Source organism: Alosa pseudoharengus, unplaced genomic scaffold (genome assembly GCF_046254945.1).
Source record: "Alosa pseudoharengus isolate Yale_2024_CS ecotype anadromous, Long Island Sound unplaced genomic scaffold, YU_APseudo_1.1 YU_APseudo_1.1_scf_14, whole genome shotgun sequence".
NCBI classification, from domain to species: domain Eukaryota; kingdom Metazoa; phylum Chordata; class Actinopteri; order Clupeiformes; family Clupeidae; genus Alosa; species Alosa pseudoharengus.
Window position 1 is genome coordinate 29,522,050 of NW_027468609.1, and position 17,273 is coordinate 29,539,322.

The following is a 17,273-nucleotide window of genomic DNA, read 5'->3' on the forward strand; positions in this document are numbered from 1 at the left end:
TTGGAAAAAGATCGCTTAGCTGTTGCCACAGTCACAGGCAATGTCAGAAACAACATGAGTACACACTTCCCCGAATGTGGATGTTACACTGTCATAATCTACCACCAGCATTTTGGCAAGTTGAAAAATAGATGACTTCTGTGAAATCTCTGCTTTAAAGCAAGACCTGAATGAGAGGAGTTGTGTTGGGAATGTCGGTGCGAAGTCCCTGCTATGGTCTGACAAACGTCTTGCCTTTTCAAGCAGTTCATCATCACCTGCGAGTTGAAGGGTCATAGGACGTAACGACTCAAACACATGACAAGTTTCCCGCATACTTGCAAATCTTTGGGAGAGCTGACTGATTATGATGTCCAGAGTTGCATTAAATACCTGCACTTTGAAGTATCTCTCTGCATCGGTTAAGCGCTCACCTTCCGATAGATCGTCACTCTCCGTGCTCTAACATTCTAAAAAAAAAAGAGGCAGGGCGGGTGTAGCGACGGGCCCCGGGAGGTCACGGGCCCTGGTGCGACTGCACTTGCTGCACCTACTATAGTTACGCCACTGGGCCCATTTCCCCGAAAGCATCTTAAGCCTAAGAGCGTCGTAAAGTCCCTCTTACGAACGTCTTAAGATTTGCCGACTGTTTCCCGAAACCATCGTAGCTTAAGAGCATCGTGAAAACACTCGTAGATCTATGAGTGCTCCAGAGTACTCGTTACCGGCTAAGAGCGTCTTAACAGTACTTCTCACTGAGGTCACCAACAGGACATACAGAGGAATTACAACTTAGAATACATAATCCAATTTACGTTCCCATTCTTTATTGTGTTTACCTGTGATGAATCAGATTTTAGCGTGCAAAATAGCCTACATTTAATGGTCATAATAATGTGATGAAAAGCGGACAAAAATGAAATCAAGTTATGAAACGAGACGTTGCCAGAATAGTTTGACATTATCTTTGCTAAGTGAATATTTTATTAGGCCTATGAGGTAAAAAGCAGAGAAAGCAACATGTGGTTTAGTCTGTAGCCTACTGCATCAAAATCTAAGCCTACACATTTCCTCTCTTTCTTACTTGACTTCTTTCTTATCTTCAAACGTGTTCTTAAGTGACACCGCGAAAAAATATTGCATGGTGCAACAATCTAATCTTAAAATAATTACAATTATTTATGTCTCTGTGTGGTATATAACCTACTTGGGATGCTTAGCCTACATGCAGATGTCAATGTGTAGATCCGAAGTTTAAATGGTAGGCCTATAGCTGTGACGTGCAGTCACCTGACATCACCGTCAAATCAGAGGATATTTCAGAACTATTAACGTGGACAGCTCCCCTTAAGAGCATCTTAAGAGCAGTGCACGCGCGTTCACGCTACGAGCATGTTCGGGAAACAGCCGGAAAAACCAAACGAACGATCGTAAGATGAATCGTAGAAAACCCTCTTAAGAGCATGTCTCCGTCGTTATCGGGGAAGTGGGCCCTGGAAGGTGATTATTATGGGTCCTGGGCCCACTTCCCCGATAACGACGGAGACACGCTCTTAAGAGGGTTTTCTACGATTCATCTTACGATCGTTCGTTTGTTTTTTCCGACTGTTTCCCGAACATGCTCGTAGCGTGAACGCGCGTGCACTTCTCTTAAGACGCTCTTAAGGGGAGCTGTCCACGTTAATAGTTCTGAAATATCCTCTAATTTGACGTGATTTGACGGTGATGTCAGGTGACTGCACGTCACAGCTATAGGCCTACCATTTAAACTTCGGATCTACACATTAATTCACATCAATACGAAAATAGAAACACTTTGACATCTGCATGTAAGCATCCCAAGTAGGTTATATACCACACAGGGACATAAATAATTGTAATTATTTTAAGATTAGATTGTTGCACCATGCAATAATTTTCGCGGTGTCACTTAAGAACACGTTTAAAGATAAGAAAGAAGTCGAGTAAGAAAGAGAGGAAATGTGTACAGTAGGCTTAGATTTTGATGCAGTAGGCTATAGCCTACAGACTAAACCACATGTAGCTTTCTCTGCTTTTTACCTCATAGGCCTAATAAAATATTCACTTAGCAAAGATAATGTCAAACTATTCTGGCAACGTCTCGTTTCATAACTTGATTGCATTTTTGTCCGCTTTTCATCACATTATTATGACCATTAAATAGGCTATTTTGCACGCTAAAATCTGATTCATCACAGGTAAACACAATAAAGAATGGGAACGTAAGTTGGATTATGTATTCTAAATTGTAATTCCTTTGTATGTCCTGTTGGTGACCTCAGTGAGAAGTACTGTTAAGACGCTCTTAGCCGGTAACGAGTACTCTGGAGCACTCGTAGATCTACGAGTGTTTTCACGACGCTCTTAAGCTACGATGGTTTCGGGAAACAGTCGGCAAATCTTAAGACATTCGTAAGAGGGACTTTACGACGCTCTTAGGCTTAAGATGCTTTCGGGGAAGTGGGCCCTGGGCCCAGTTCCCCGATAACGACGGAGACACGCTCTTACGAGGGTTTTCTACAATTCATCTTACGATCGTTCGTTTGGTTTTTCCGACTGTTTCCCGAACATGCTCGTAGCGTGAACGCGCGTGCACTGCTCTTACAGTTTTTCTCAGTCGCTTTGGTGCTATTCTCACATCACTATTAACATTTGCACAGCAGTAAGTGCATTTCTCAAAACAATTTGTGCAAACTGCAAAACCTAGTGGATGACCTGCAAAAGTGCGTCACTTGCTCAAAATGGATAGTCCATTCCTCAAAAGCACGTTTTCATGTCAATGAAACTGTCAGTGTCATCAAAATGAGAAGTCTTGACACCATCGTTTATGAACAAGATAGTCAAATGGCTTTGTCATGTTTTCATTATGACAGTTCTCTCAGTGTTTTCCAATGCAAAAAAAAGGTCAGAACTCGGTGACGCTACCTGAACATGCTCAAGACAGCACTATACAGTACTACAGCCATTTGAAAACTACAGTAAAGTTACACATTGCTGTAGTTAGGGGAGTAAGTGAGTACAAGACACTGAATACGTACATTTTTACTGTATGCTCTTTGCAATTCTACAGCATTTTGACAGAATTTGATAACTAGTTCACCAATTTTGTATGTAATGACTCAAGCAATGAAATGAAGACTATTAGTTTTATAGGGAACGACTATTCAGTATCCATAAGTATAGTTCATTTTGACTGACATGACATAAGCAAATGATAATGTTAAAAAACAGCAGATAATTGTATGAAAGCAACTGATACATGTCCAAAAGCATTTGCAATTTGTTCAGAGGAAGGAGAATTTGCTACTCTGATGTGCACAAATGACTAAATGTTGTGGAGGAACTAATAGTTATGAGAATTTTCATTCTGATCTGAAAAAAGCACCAAAGCGACTGAGAAAAACTGTAAGATGCTCTTAAGAGGAGCTGTCCACTAGCCTGGCGAGCCAGACCCACATTTACATGTAGGGTCTGGACACTCACCGTTCGCAGTGCTCAGTCCGAGGGGCGGGATAATCAGTTGTCTTTCAAATTCCCTCTGCACACAATAGGACAGCGGCAGCGCTATGAGTCCCATGCGTTTCCCACCAGCGGAGCTAGTTGGCTAGTTCAAACATTTGCCAACTTAATAAAAGCTTAACTCGCGTCACACTGTTCGCCAACAGCAACATCCATCTTATTTGTTTTCAAGTAGCAGGGAATTCAAGCCAAACCGTTGCAACTCTGCCATCAATCATTATGTTAAGCCCACCTACCGACTCTATACACGATTTCATTGGCCCGACGAAGTCTGGAGATCTGGGCCCACTTCCCCGATAACGACGGAGACACGCTCTTAAGAGGGTTTTCTACGATTCATCTTACGATCGTTCGTTTAGTTTTTCCGACTGTTTCCCGAACATGCTCGTAGCGTGAACGCGCGTGCACTGCTCTTAAGATGCTCTTAAGGGGAGCTGTCCACGTTAATAGTTCTGAAATATCCTCTGATTTGACGGTGATGTCAGGTGACTGCACGTCACAGCTATAGGCCTACCATTTAAACTTCGGATCTACACATTAATTCACATCAATACGAAAATAGAAACACTTTGACATCTGCATGTAAGCATCCCAAGTAGGTTATATACCACACAGAGACATAAATAATTGTAATTATTTTAAGATTAGATTGTTGCACCATGCAATAATTTTTCGCGGTGCCACTTAAGAACACGTTTGAAGATAAGAAAGAAGTCGAGTAAGAAGAGTGGAAATGTAGGCTTTGATTTTGATGCAGTAGGCTACAGACTAAACCACATGTTGCTTTCTCTGCTTTTTACCTCATAGGCCTAATAAAATATTCACTTAGCAAAGATAATGTCAAACTATTCTGGCAACGTCTCGTTTCATAACTTGATTGCATTTTTGTCCGCTTTTCATCACATTATTATGACCATTAAATGTAGGCTATTTTGCACGCTAAAATCTGATTCATCACAGGTAAACACAATAAAGAATGGGAACCTAAATTGGATTATGTATTCTAAGTTGTAATTCCTCTGTATGTCCTGTTGGTGACCTCAGTGAGAAGTACTGTTAAGACGCTCTTAGCCGGTAACGAGTACTCTGGAGCACTCGTAGATCTACGAGTGTTTTCACGATGCTCTTAAGCTACGATGGTTTCGGGAAACAGTCGGCAAATCTTAAGACGTTCGTAAGAGGGACTTTACGACGCTCTTAGGCTTAAGATGCTTTCGGGGAAGTGGGCCCTGGAGCTCACAAGCCAACGGAGAGTTGCTAGACTAGCCCTGGCAGCTGCCGCTAGGGGCGCGTCTAGATTTCTAGGCTAGCTGTCCACGTTAATAGTTCTGAAATATCCTCTGATTTGATGGTGATGTCAGGTGACTGCACGTCACCAGGGACGGATCATGGCTTGTGCCAAGTGTGCACGTGCACAGGGGCCCTGGGATTTAAAAAAAAATTGCCATGAATTTAGGCTAGATTATGCCCGGTGCTTCTGTCTGTTAATTTGCGGCACAAATGAATGGTGTTATGGAACCACGGACCGAAAGAAAAATAAACTAAATGTTTTCCTGATCAATAAATACTTAATTCATAAAATACAGAGGCATAAAATTAGGTGGAAGTGGTAGGCTATGAGTGCTCATTCAATGTGTATGCGTGTTTGCGAAAGTGAAACTGACCCACTCGTGGGTAGGTGAATGAAGTGGATTCCTGCAATGTTCATGAAAACAGCATAGCGATTGGATAGCCTAATAAATCGCGACTTGTTGTAGGCCTAACAGTAGCTTATATCGTAGCAAATAGCCTATGGCGATGCCGATGACAGATAGGCCTACACTTATTTCACTCGTCTCGCTGGAGTGAGCGCATAATGTGGGCTGTTGCGCAAAGAAATTAATTAGGGAGATGATCTGCATCTCCATTTACCAAACGCTATAGTTTTGCTAACATCTCCACTGTTAACGTGAAATATGTCTCCATGCAAGGTAGTGTCAAGCAGCAGTGAAGTGAAAACCTTATCATGCAGGTAGCCAATGTTCACGTCACCTGAGTCAGACAGAAAACGGGCCCTGCTTGCTCTGTTAAAGTTTGTATGCCCCTTCCAAACTGTGTTAAAAGGGTATATTTAACAGCCAGAATTTCGAAATTTTCCCGGGGGAGACACCACCGAACCCCCCGTAATATAATCAGCACCACCTCTCACAAAATAGGCTACTATCAACGTCCCTGGTACCGGTCTCTCAGAAATATGACAACTGTTGTCCGGTCCGTTTAGTGAAAAATGTTGCTGTAGACTGTTCGGCCAGCAAAGGGAGATTACAGCCTAATAATAAAAACAGCTGCTGGAATTAATTTCTGTGTGGGCCTGAGTTATAATATATGACATAATGTACTACATTATCATTGTGTGAAATTGTGCACTAGCCTGCACAGCGACTTCGTGAAGATACTGTCTGTATAAATCGTCTTGTAAGTAAACTACCAGTGCTTTTTCAAAGTTCTCAATGTCTCATTTTAAATGTCAGGGCCTTCGGTAGTCTACCAATGAAGTGTGGAGATACATTGAGCCTCGTAAATGGTGTAAAACAGTGATTTATTTGCATGGCTAGCCCGATGCCGAAGCACCACCATTGAAAAAGCTGTTGGTAGCATCGGCTAACTAGCGCCAGATTTTGGAGTGCAGGGGACAAGCCGAGATGGGCTATGAGACATACGTTCACACTCGGTATCATGTTTCAACACACTTTAGGTCAATATCACACCGGAATTGTCCTTTAATTCATATCAATACGAAAATAGAAACACTTTTACATCTGCATGTAAGCATCCCAAGTAGGTTATATACCACACACAGACATAAATAATTGTAATTATTATGACCGCCGCTAGCGAAGCTAGCGAAGCGGTCATATAGGGATTGTCAAATTTTTTTTTTTTTTTTTTTTCGTCATCTACTTCCTGAAATTTTGGTCAACGATACCCGGGGCACCGAAACACCTTGGCACATGAAATTTGGTGGGTATGTAGCCCCACTAGACTTTTACGGAAAAATTTTGTTTGGTCCCCGGGGGCCACTCCCCCTCTGCGCTGGGCCCCCCGAAACCCAAAAAATGCAGTTTTTCCTAAATAACTACCTGAACCATGGCACCGAGGATGAAGACATTTTTATGGTATGTTGGTCTCAAGGGCCCACATCAACCTAGCCCATAATCACTCATTTGTGATTTGCATCCCCCCGGTAAAAAATGAAAATGCAATATCATTCTGTTTTAATCGCCCCTCTCTTCAGTAAAGATGTTCAGAACTGCACCAAATTGTATGTGTATGATCAACCTGACATTCTCTGGGGGTATGCCAAGTTTCGTAGAATTTCATCCATGGGGGGGGGGGGGTCTAAAAAATTAAGCTATGTGTACATTTAGTGACTGTACACTCATTGGCCTGTAGATGGTGGTGCACACATATACACATGCACACACACACACAGGCACCCACATACTATCGGTATTAGAACGGCCGATACATAATTACAAATTCAGTAGGATTAAAAGAAAGCCAAAATAAATATTCATCATCATCATCATCATGGCTGCATTTCCAGTATTGGCGATAAGTAGTCGTTTGTCCACTAGATGGCGCATCGTTGCAGTGAGACGTAATTTTGTTGGAAGTTAATCTAAAGTGGGTTGGAAAGACACTACGCTTCCTACAAGGACAAGACTGTAGGCTACAGTAGTTTACTGCAGAGAACGTCTAAGGTTAGGATGATTTCTGCATGACATGTAATTCCCATTTCCTCTTGAAGCCGAAATAAATCTGAGAATGTTTATCGGACATGCTTGTTTTTACTGCAGGTAGGCTACGTTAATCCTATCAATAGCAGAACGTAGGTAAAATAATGTACCGTTAGCATGTTTGAGTGATGGAGGCCAATTTGATTATTGATGTATTTGTAGAAAACCATAAATGCGTTTATAGGCTATACCAAGCAAATCGATAACAGCACTAATTGTATCTTTCGACTGTCATCTCATTTGCTTATGACCATAACCTAGGCTACTAACAGGAGCTAAGTGAGTTAGCCACAACACGTTCGCTACGTGATGGTTTTTTAATGGAAAATATATAGGCTACCTGAAAGATAACCTGTCTATGATGCATCCTAAACACCGGGTTGGGACATTTCTGCTCGTAAGGTCTCAAAAAGCATCTGAGTCAACGTTCATTCCCAAACACCCATATAGGCTACTTCAATCCTATATTTTCAAAGGTGATTCAAGTAAGGAAGAGCATGGCTCAAAGTAAAGTAACTGAAACTACATAAATTCGTCAAAGTGAATAATTTGTGTCAACTCGCCGCAATGTAGATTTATTAATGCACCCGTGATGATCTACATCTCCATTTAAACCAGATGTTTTAGAGCGCACGTTGATATGTATTCAGGGCAGGGCTGTATCTACACATATTTGTTGCACGTGTTACAAAAATCATTCTTTGCGATGGATTATGATTTAGTACCAACGTTACACCGGTCAGATACAGTTTGCCTATGGCTATTCCGTGAGACTGAGGCGCTTTTTGTTTGTTCGAAGTACGTGTTTAGGGTGTGAGAGGGGAGTCGATGTGCTTTGATTCCAGCTTGGTAGAAAACACGTGTGAAGTATCCAAACAATGATAACGCTTTCATTATGGCTGCTTTAGCCACAGACCTTGAGCTGCTGTACAGTGGTTGGGTTCCATTTGTGTCCACTTCATTCGCCCTTTCCGTGATTCACACAGCTACGTGAAATGAATTACTGATATGCAAAACTATTAACTTTTCGCCAAGAGGTGGCAGCTTGATACTGTAAAGTGTAAGCCATTGGTTCGAAAGGAGATTTTATTTGGGTCGCCAGCATAGCCTAGTGACAAGTGTTGTGTAATAGGCCTAGCATAGGGCCTACCTTATATAGCTTATAGTTTGTTAACAGTCACGGTTTTGTCATAACGCATTTTTGCATTTAGAATAGCTCTAAAACCGGGGGGCGAACACGTCGCAGGGGGGGCGCCAGTGCGTGGATATCTCAATCGCAAAATTAAACAATATTTCTATCGGGCGCTTACCATGGACTAGGCTGGGTGAAAATCAAAAGATTGCGTCAAAAGATTGAGCTTAACCATGGACCTCATAGTTGCAAAATGCAAGGGAACATGAATCAGCATATTATTTGCACAAACAATAACGGACAGTAGCTCTTCAACTTTGCCCGTTAAAATGTGTATGAACAGTCTCGCAACGCATTTCATGAAGGCCCTTTTGGACATGTCAGTTATTTGCACCACTGGGTAAAACGGCATTTTGTTTTAGACTACTGGTATTTAATTTGTGCATTGACAATAAAGCTGAATATCATTTGAACTAGATGACTAAACTTATGCATATGTAGAAGAAGAAACATTCACAAAAATCCATGACATGACCTCTCTTCTTGATAGCTGTTGAAAACTGCATGGAACTGACAGGGATTGTTTTGTTTAATAATAAATAAATAAATACATTATGCTGCTACCTTCTGCTTTTCCCAAATACAATGTAGCCTACAGGTGTACCTTTCATCAGTCCAGTTGCAATGGATGGACTGTGATGAACTGCCCTACTTGTGATTGTTTAGAGATTTTAAAGGTTTTATAACAATGCTACAGATTTTTTGGCCCAGAAACAAATCTATTCACCTTTGCAGCGCCAGTAGGCTACTTTGTGTGCGGAATGTGTGCAAACACACATTCCAAACAAGCATACACAAAAGTTTCAAGAGTGGGGGATGGAGTAGAAGATGTAGACAAATTCATTAATATGATTTATTTTCGCGGAATAGATGTGCAGGACTGAGCGGCGGTCATATTTTGTACCGCTATGCGGTACATCTAGTTTAAGATTAGATTGTTGCACCATGCAATACGACGCTCTTAGGCTTAAGATGCTTTAAGCCTAAGAGCGTCGTAAAGTCCCTCTTAAGAACGTTTTAAGATTTGCCTATACTGTTTCCCGAAACCATCGTAGTTTAAGAGCGTCGTGAAAACACTCGTAGATCTACGAGTGCTCCAGAGTTCTCGTTACCGGCTAAGAGCGTCTTAACAGTACTTCTCACTGAGGTCACCAACAGGACATACAGAGGAATTACAACTTAGAATACATAATCCAATTTACGTTCCCATTCTTTATTGTGTTTACCTGTGATGAATTAGATTTTAGCGTGGCGGAACGTAGCAGCGAAAGGAACATGTGGTTTAGTCTGTAGGCCTACTGCATCAAAATCTAAGCCTACACATTTCCTCACTTTACTCGACTTCTTTCTTATCTTCAAACGTGTTCTTAAGTAACACAGCGAAAAAGTAGCCTATTGCATGGTGCAACAATCTAATCTTAATAATTATTTATGTCTGTGTGTGGTATATAACCTACTTGGGATGCTTACATGCAGATGTCAAAGTGTTTCTATTTTCGTATTGATGTGAATTAATGTGTAGACAGAGAGGGTTAACCATTTTCCTTGACGATGTTAAGGATTTACTTCAGTCCCTAATGCTTTCTAATGAGGCGAGTATCTCCAATATGGCGATGTCCAGATCTGATGACACGCCGTGCAAACCCCTAATAGAGACTTGTGGAATTTTACCAATAAATTGGTCATTATGTCTTTTTGGATTTGTTGAGGGTTTTTTGGAAATTTTTGTCATAATCTGTAAGTGTTTGGGATCTTTTCAAGCCTAAAAGTGTATTTTTTTAGCGTTCGGATTTGTAATAAAATAACTTAATATCAGACCATGCTGCTGCCAGTTACTGTCCGGTTGTTAGCATGCTAGCTATCCTCGTAGCTAAGGTAACATTTTAAACGGAGAAGAGAATTTCTTTGAAATGACAACTAGCTGAATAACATTACTTACATTAGTTAAAGTGGATAGTTTATACTCAAGTGAATTTGCAACAGTATATTAAGTTTAAGCGAAGTCCTTCAACTACTAGTCACTTGTTAGCGCATAGCTGTATTGCCATAGCTACTCCCATCCACATTTTAAGATAGCGTTAGCTAGCTAGCTAGCTCGGTTCACATGACTAATTAAATTATTCATATCATGTCCTAAAGAATGATTCATTGGTATCATACATGATTATAGACAATAATACTGTGACGTGCAGTCACCTGACATCACCATCAAATCAGAGGATATTTCAGAACTATTAACGTGGACAGTTCCCCTTAAGAGCGTCTTAAGAGCAGTGCATGCGCGTTCACGCTACGAGCATGTTCGGGAAACAGTCAGAAAAACCAAACGAACGATCGTAAGATGAATCGTAGAAAACCCTCTTAAGAGCGTTTCTCCGTCGTTATCGGGAAACTGGGCCCTGGTAGCAGAGGTAAGAGAGTGTGGCTGGCAAGCACACACAAAACCAGTGGAGGTGCTAGAGGCTTTGTAGCAAAGTCAGCCACAACCCTTCTGCTAAACTTTGGTTTTCGAGGACAGTCACAAAGTCATAAAACAGTTACAGTTTGTCTGGTTACATTGCTGATTGGATTATAAACGGCCATAGCAATGAAGAGAATTAAATAATTTGGTGGTATTTGTTGGTAGAGAACCCATCATGAGTGTGATGAGTGTGGATTGGGGGGGGGGGGGGGATCCTGAAACACCAGATACCACTGTTGAGCCTTCTGGAGGTGTTGTGGGTCTAATCCAATGAAATGCCTATGAACCTGCTTGATAACCCCAGTGAAATGCTTTTGAAGGCTGTTCTGTTGGTGATGCTTTGTTAGTGATTTGTGGTTTGTTAGTGATTTTGGTTTTGACGGTAAAATACGCTTGGTTGTTAATTGGCCGCTGTGTGAAATCCCTATAGCACTAGGAATTTAACATCTCTCCTGCGTATGTAGCCTACGGCTCTCATAACCCACGAGCCAAAAAGGGATGTGTGAAAGTTGGCATGTTATTCAATATTTAAACGGGCATGTACACATGTGCGTCTTTGGGTTTGTTTGTTTGTGTGTGTAGACTGTGTAACTGCGTGTGCAATTCTAATCTGGCCCTCCTCTCGTAACTAAATGCATCCACTTGAGCCCATCCATCCTGAATGAATGAATCAGACACTTCCAGTTAAATGCAGCCCTCCGTGACAAACCACAGCGAGAGCCATCCACTTCACCCCATACGTGAGAGAAGCTGTGAGTTTTTGCACAGCTGCTCCCCCAGTTAGAGCAACGAAAACAGATCGCTTAACATGGTCATGCAGCAGGCCATCTGAGCAGAGGCTTGCATACTGATGCAGCCTGATTGACTGATGACCCTCCGACAGGAAGCAGGCATGATGAGAGCCGCAGACACTAATACACAATTAGAGGCTTGTGTGAATTGAACAAACTCTAGTTTCATGGATGCCCAGAGAGCAAAAAAAAAAATGATGATTTAATACGTGATTTAATAATCCCATAAAATAAACTGCAAATTGGTAGCACAGTGGATTAGAAACACCTAAAGAAAGAGTCTGGTACACTGTTCTGCTACTCTGTTCATTTCTGTGCAATAATTATGGCCATATAAACACCAATGGGCTGAGAGGAGGGGAAGAGCCACCACATAGTGTGTTCCCGGGAGCCCAATGCTGTTCGATCATGTCTGAGTGTGTAGCCTTCGAGTGTGTCCCTCCAAGCTACAGGAAAAAGCAATCGCATCAATGAAGATTTGCTGAGGTCAGCCGAGCATTAGTGCCTTGGCTATCACATTCCTGGAAGTTATTGGCATCTGATTTTATTGTTCTCCTGGCATTAAAAAGCAACTCTCTGACAGGCTACTCTGATGCTTCTAAAGATCACACAGGCCCTTATCTTTGAGACCAGATCACAGGACACAATAGGCTGACTCACTCCACTTTCTGATCAGATCCGACTCTTGTCTGTTTCCTGACAACATAATCCTTTGCCCTTTAAGTGTTATATTATTCATGCACTGAGACAGTGAATTCATCATCGGCGCCTCCTGCTGTGACGTTGTTGAGCGTTTTTGTATTGACTTCCACAATCACAGTGGGACTAAAATATGCAAATAAATTTGCTAATAAAAGGTGCCGCATGACAAATCACATTAAGTACTGCCTAGTAAGCAGGTCATCTAGACACTGGCTGGGGTGGCATAATTGAACACTGTAGTGCCTTGTTATTATAATACATTGTCATGAAGTGAACAGTCTATATATTCAGTCTATATTTGGTTGAGAAAGTCCATGTTGATGTCATTACTCAAATTGTATTGCCAGAAACATTATTATTATGTCATTTTTGACAGTCTGTCAAGAATCTTTATTATATAAATGTCATAAACTTTCTTCAGAAGTCTCTCAAGGAGGTTACTATAATTCATTCACTCGCACATTCAAGAACCATCTTGAGAAAAAGACTTTATGACTTTTGAATTCATTATGACTTCTAGTTGAAACTAGAGCGCAAACCTCCACCACAGCCAACTGGTAATTCGTGAATCCACCCCCTGATTGAGGTCCATTCCAAAATCTAATAGGTTCTTTCTTGGCCCATGCTACTACCATCCACCAAGTTTCATTAAATTGTTGTTGCACTGCTAACAGACAGACTTACTGTTTGTACTCTTCTTTTTCCTGTCCTCTGTCTGCAACTTGATAAGCATATGTGAGGTCTTGCTGGGTACATAACACTTGATAAATTACCTGATATTTTAGGTCACATGTGTTGTTCATAATGGCAGTACTTTGGATCCCCTTAGTTAAATTAAGAGCTGTCTGGTGAAAGCCAGCACCCAATATAGAGTGCCAGAAGACTCAGGCTTGCACACAGCTACTCCTTGCTTTATTGTGACTCCTTGTTCCAACAGTCCTAGAGGACTTCCCACATATGTTATGCACTGGTTGGCAGCCATTTGTTTTCTCCCTGTTCCAACTGCCCTGAACCCATATCGTATTTACTGGATTTGGACTAGGTTACTGTGGGATCCAGGTCATGGAAAGCAGTATGTCATTTTGGATAAATACTCTGAGTCGTAGCCTGAGAAAGAGTCACCTGCCATCTGGACAGAGCAGGCTACTTCAAAGCAAAACACATCAAGAAAAGTGCTAATCTCACATTTGGTTGACCCAATGTTTTATTTCCAAAGATACTCTTCAAAAGAGGCAAGACATGGTACATGGTCTTTTCAACTTTGCTGAATGATGCTTTACCTTCAAACTAGCATGAGTTGTAGCACCATACCAAATAACATGTACTTCTGAATGTGAAATATTTACTTACAGGTAATGGTTTACGCCCCAAATCCATAAAAGATGTTTCAGTGTTATCTCACAGAGCAGAGAAGCACACAAGGGCAATTTAAAAGTCACTCACTTGGCTAATACAGTAATTTACCAGCATCCTGTAAGGCCAGCAGACAGAACAGTATTAGAGCGCAGTCCTCCATCAATTACTGAGGCAATATATATTATATTACTTACAGTTGAATTGAGTTGTGAAAAATAAAATCTGGCAGAATAAAACATAGACATCCATCATCATCCTTTAGTATCATCTAGTATCAGCCAGATAAATTAATATAAATTACAGATTTTTTTAATATAGGCTCTAGACTATATAATATACCGGAAAGTTACACATATTTCCCTGTTAAACAGACATGATTAAACAGTAACTGAATGTCCACGTCCTTGCTTCATGGTCTGTGATCAATCAGACATCCCTGAGACAAAGAGCACATCTGTCACGACAAAATGAAGCCAAATTAGAGAAAATGTGAAGAATTTACACCCACAAGAGCAAGCCAAACCCTGTAGGACTGAAATCCACCCAAAATAACCAATAATATAATATTTAGCATGGTGTGGACCCTTCAGGGTTGACAAAAGGTGAGATGGTATGATACAGGCAGCTTATGATATCAACGTAGCTAGTTATCAAAGCTTACACGTTAAACATGAGCCTAATATCAAACATAGACACAGCACATACCTGTCCCAAGAGCAGCATTTGTGAATCAGAAAGTAAAGAAGCTTCACAATATGGTTCTGATGCAATGTACGTAGGTACTGTATATACAGTATAGGCTACTGACACAGTCTGTATGGTATGAAGCACGGTTCACTCCTCAGGATCTCTGCTTGTGTGTGTTCACAAAATCACTCCACCACGGATCCAGTGGGGACGTCGCCATTGCCATGAGGAATGTCAGGAGGAAGGTGTGTCTTTAGTCACATCCAGTTTTTGACATCTTACAGTAGTCTTTTTCAAGTTCTGCCTCAAAGTGTGTTGACATCAGGTTTTCAGGATGGTTAAAGGGGTTTTCACAAGGCAAAACGACACCTGAAGTATTTTCTCTGGTTTGTTTTGTTTAGGGAAACACAGTGATGGAGGAGAAGAGGAGAGAGATCAGACCAGGAGGAGAACTTAGAGAAAAGTGGGCAGACGACAGGCTGAGGCGGCCCGACAGGAAATCCAACACTTGGTGAGATTCTGAAATTCACTGATTCTTCAAACTGAGAGAGACAGAGAGAGAGGGAGAGAGAGAGAGGGAGAGAGAGAGGGAGAGGCGTGTTACTCCTTCCTCAGTACACATGTGGTGTGAATGATAGAAAATGATTAATACCCTTAAAAACAACCCTTTCATTTTGCAGATGCAGTGTAAGTGAGAGTTGTGAAAAAGAAATCTGTATTAAAACATGAAATTATACAAGTATGCAATTATGGCTCTGACATAAAAATTCACATTTAATGAAAAGCACCCATTCTGGCGGCCGGCTACTGTATGTTTATGGGCAGGCCGGGTCACTTCCTGTGATCCGTGAGTCCACTGTGTGCCTGTTGTCTGACATGCTAATAATAGAGCTTGCAGCAGGTCACAACCCGACCACAACAGATCAATAGAGATCTTCCCCCATAGCTCCACTGATGTGTCTCAGAACTGCCATGTTTTTCTTAATGATCATAAATTACAGGCCTCAGATCTGTGCCCTACAACCTCTTTATGCAAGCTTGTACAATGTCCTCCAACAAACACACAACCCCTAGCAAAGTAATGCGGTTGTCATCCAAGCAGCCCTATGGGGTCATCTAAGGCCAGAGCTATTGTATGCGACAGGCCCATTAGTGAAGTATTGATAACTTACCTCACCAGAGCCCATGCCATGATTTTCAGAGATCACATATTGATTGCATAAGGCACAACACACGCTCTGGACTAGCAGATATGCAGGGTATTGTTGCTTTGTTTCACTACATGTGTGACCTCTAGCATGCACCACAAGATTATAAGGAAGTAGGTCAACAGGGTCAATGCTTTAGTTTATGAACCAAAAAAAAAAAAAAAAAAAAACTGGTTGTATGACTAAAGACAAATGACCTTTTCTGGGCCACCGAATACAGTCCTCCACAGAGCTGGGTGCAGCAGAGGGAGCAGCGGAGACTTTATCTCTCGTGACATGACCTCAGCAACTCTTCCTGGCCCCGTGTGAATGCGCAAAACACATAAAGGCGCTGCAGGAAATCATAAGCCATTTACATAGAGATTAGGTTCGGGTGTATGGGTGTATGTGTGTATGTGTGTGTGTGTGTGTGTGTGTGTGTGAGGTTATCCAACATCTCCATGTATGTGGGTGTGTGTGAATGAAAGTCTATTAGTGTGACTGTGTGTGTGTGTGCGTGCGTGTGTGTGTGTGTGTGTGTGTGTGTGTGTGTGTGTGTGTGTGTGCGTGTGATACAGAGAGTAGATGAAGAAGTGTTAGTGTTTAAGAGCGTGTGACTAAAACATGCTAAGAAAGCCTGTGCACACGAAGGCATTGCGTGAGAGCACCACCGATTTGCATGTTGGCTGCCCCTTGCTTTAACCCCGCAGTACTGGGGGGTCGTCTGAGGAGAACCGAGCATGTGTTGGTGCTCTGCAGTGCATGCAGAAGATGCACTGCTGTGCTCTCTAAGCTGAACCTGTGAGAAAGAAAGATGGTGGTGCAGGAGGAAGAGGAGGAGGGGGGGGGGCAGCGGAGGTCTCACAGAACGGGCCCAGAGTAGCCCACAGGAATTCCAGTGTGGCCAAGCAGAAGCACGCCGGCCCGCACGAAATGGCTGGCCCCCTGTCACCCGCGTCCTTGCCCACCCGTGCAAAAGTCATCAGAAGCGACGGGGGTGAAGTAATGCTGCCACGTGCTCAGCAGCAGCTCGGACGAGCCGGCCAAATCTGTTAGGCCGCTCACACTCGGGCTCTCTGTGCAGAAGCCCGCTGCACTCACACCTCCCTCTCACCCTCACACCTCCCTCTCACCCTCACACCTTCCTCTCACCCTCACACCTCCCTCTCACCCTCACACCTCCCTCTCACCCTCACACCTTCCTCTCACCCTCACACCTTCCTCTCACCCTCACACCTCCCTCTCACCCTCACACCTCCCTCTCACCCTTACACCTTCCTCTCACCCTCACACCTTCCTCTCACCCTCACACCTTCCTCTAACCCTCACACCTTCCTCTCACCCTCACACCTTCCTCTAACCCTCACACCTCCCTCTCACCTCTGCTCCACGCTCTCACTTTTCAAGGGTACCACGTGTCTATTAATAAGACAAAGTCAATATCGTCTTTATTTCACCTTTTCAAGTGAGAATATTCACCATTAAAAACTATTTAGGGATTTATATTGGACTGTGCTCTGACACCTTTGTATACTCTTGTATACCTTTGCATGCCTTGGTAATGTGACTGTGTATTTCGTGGTGCATATTATCACATTT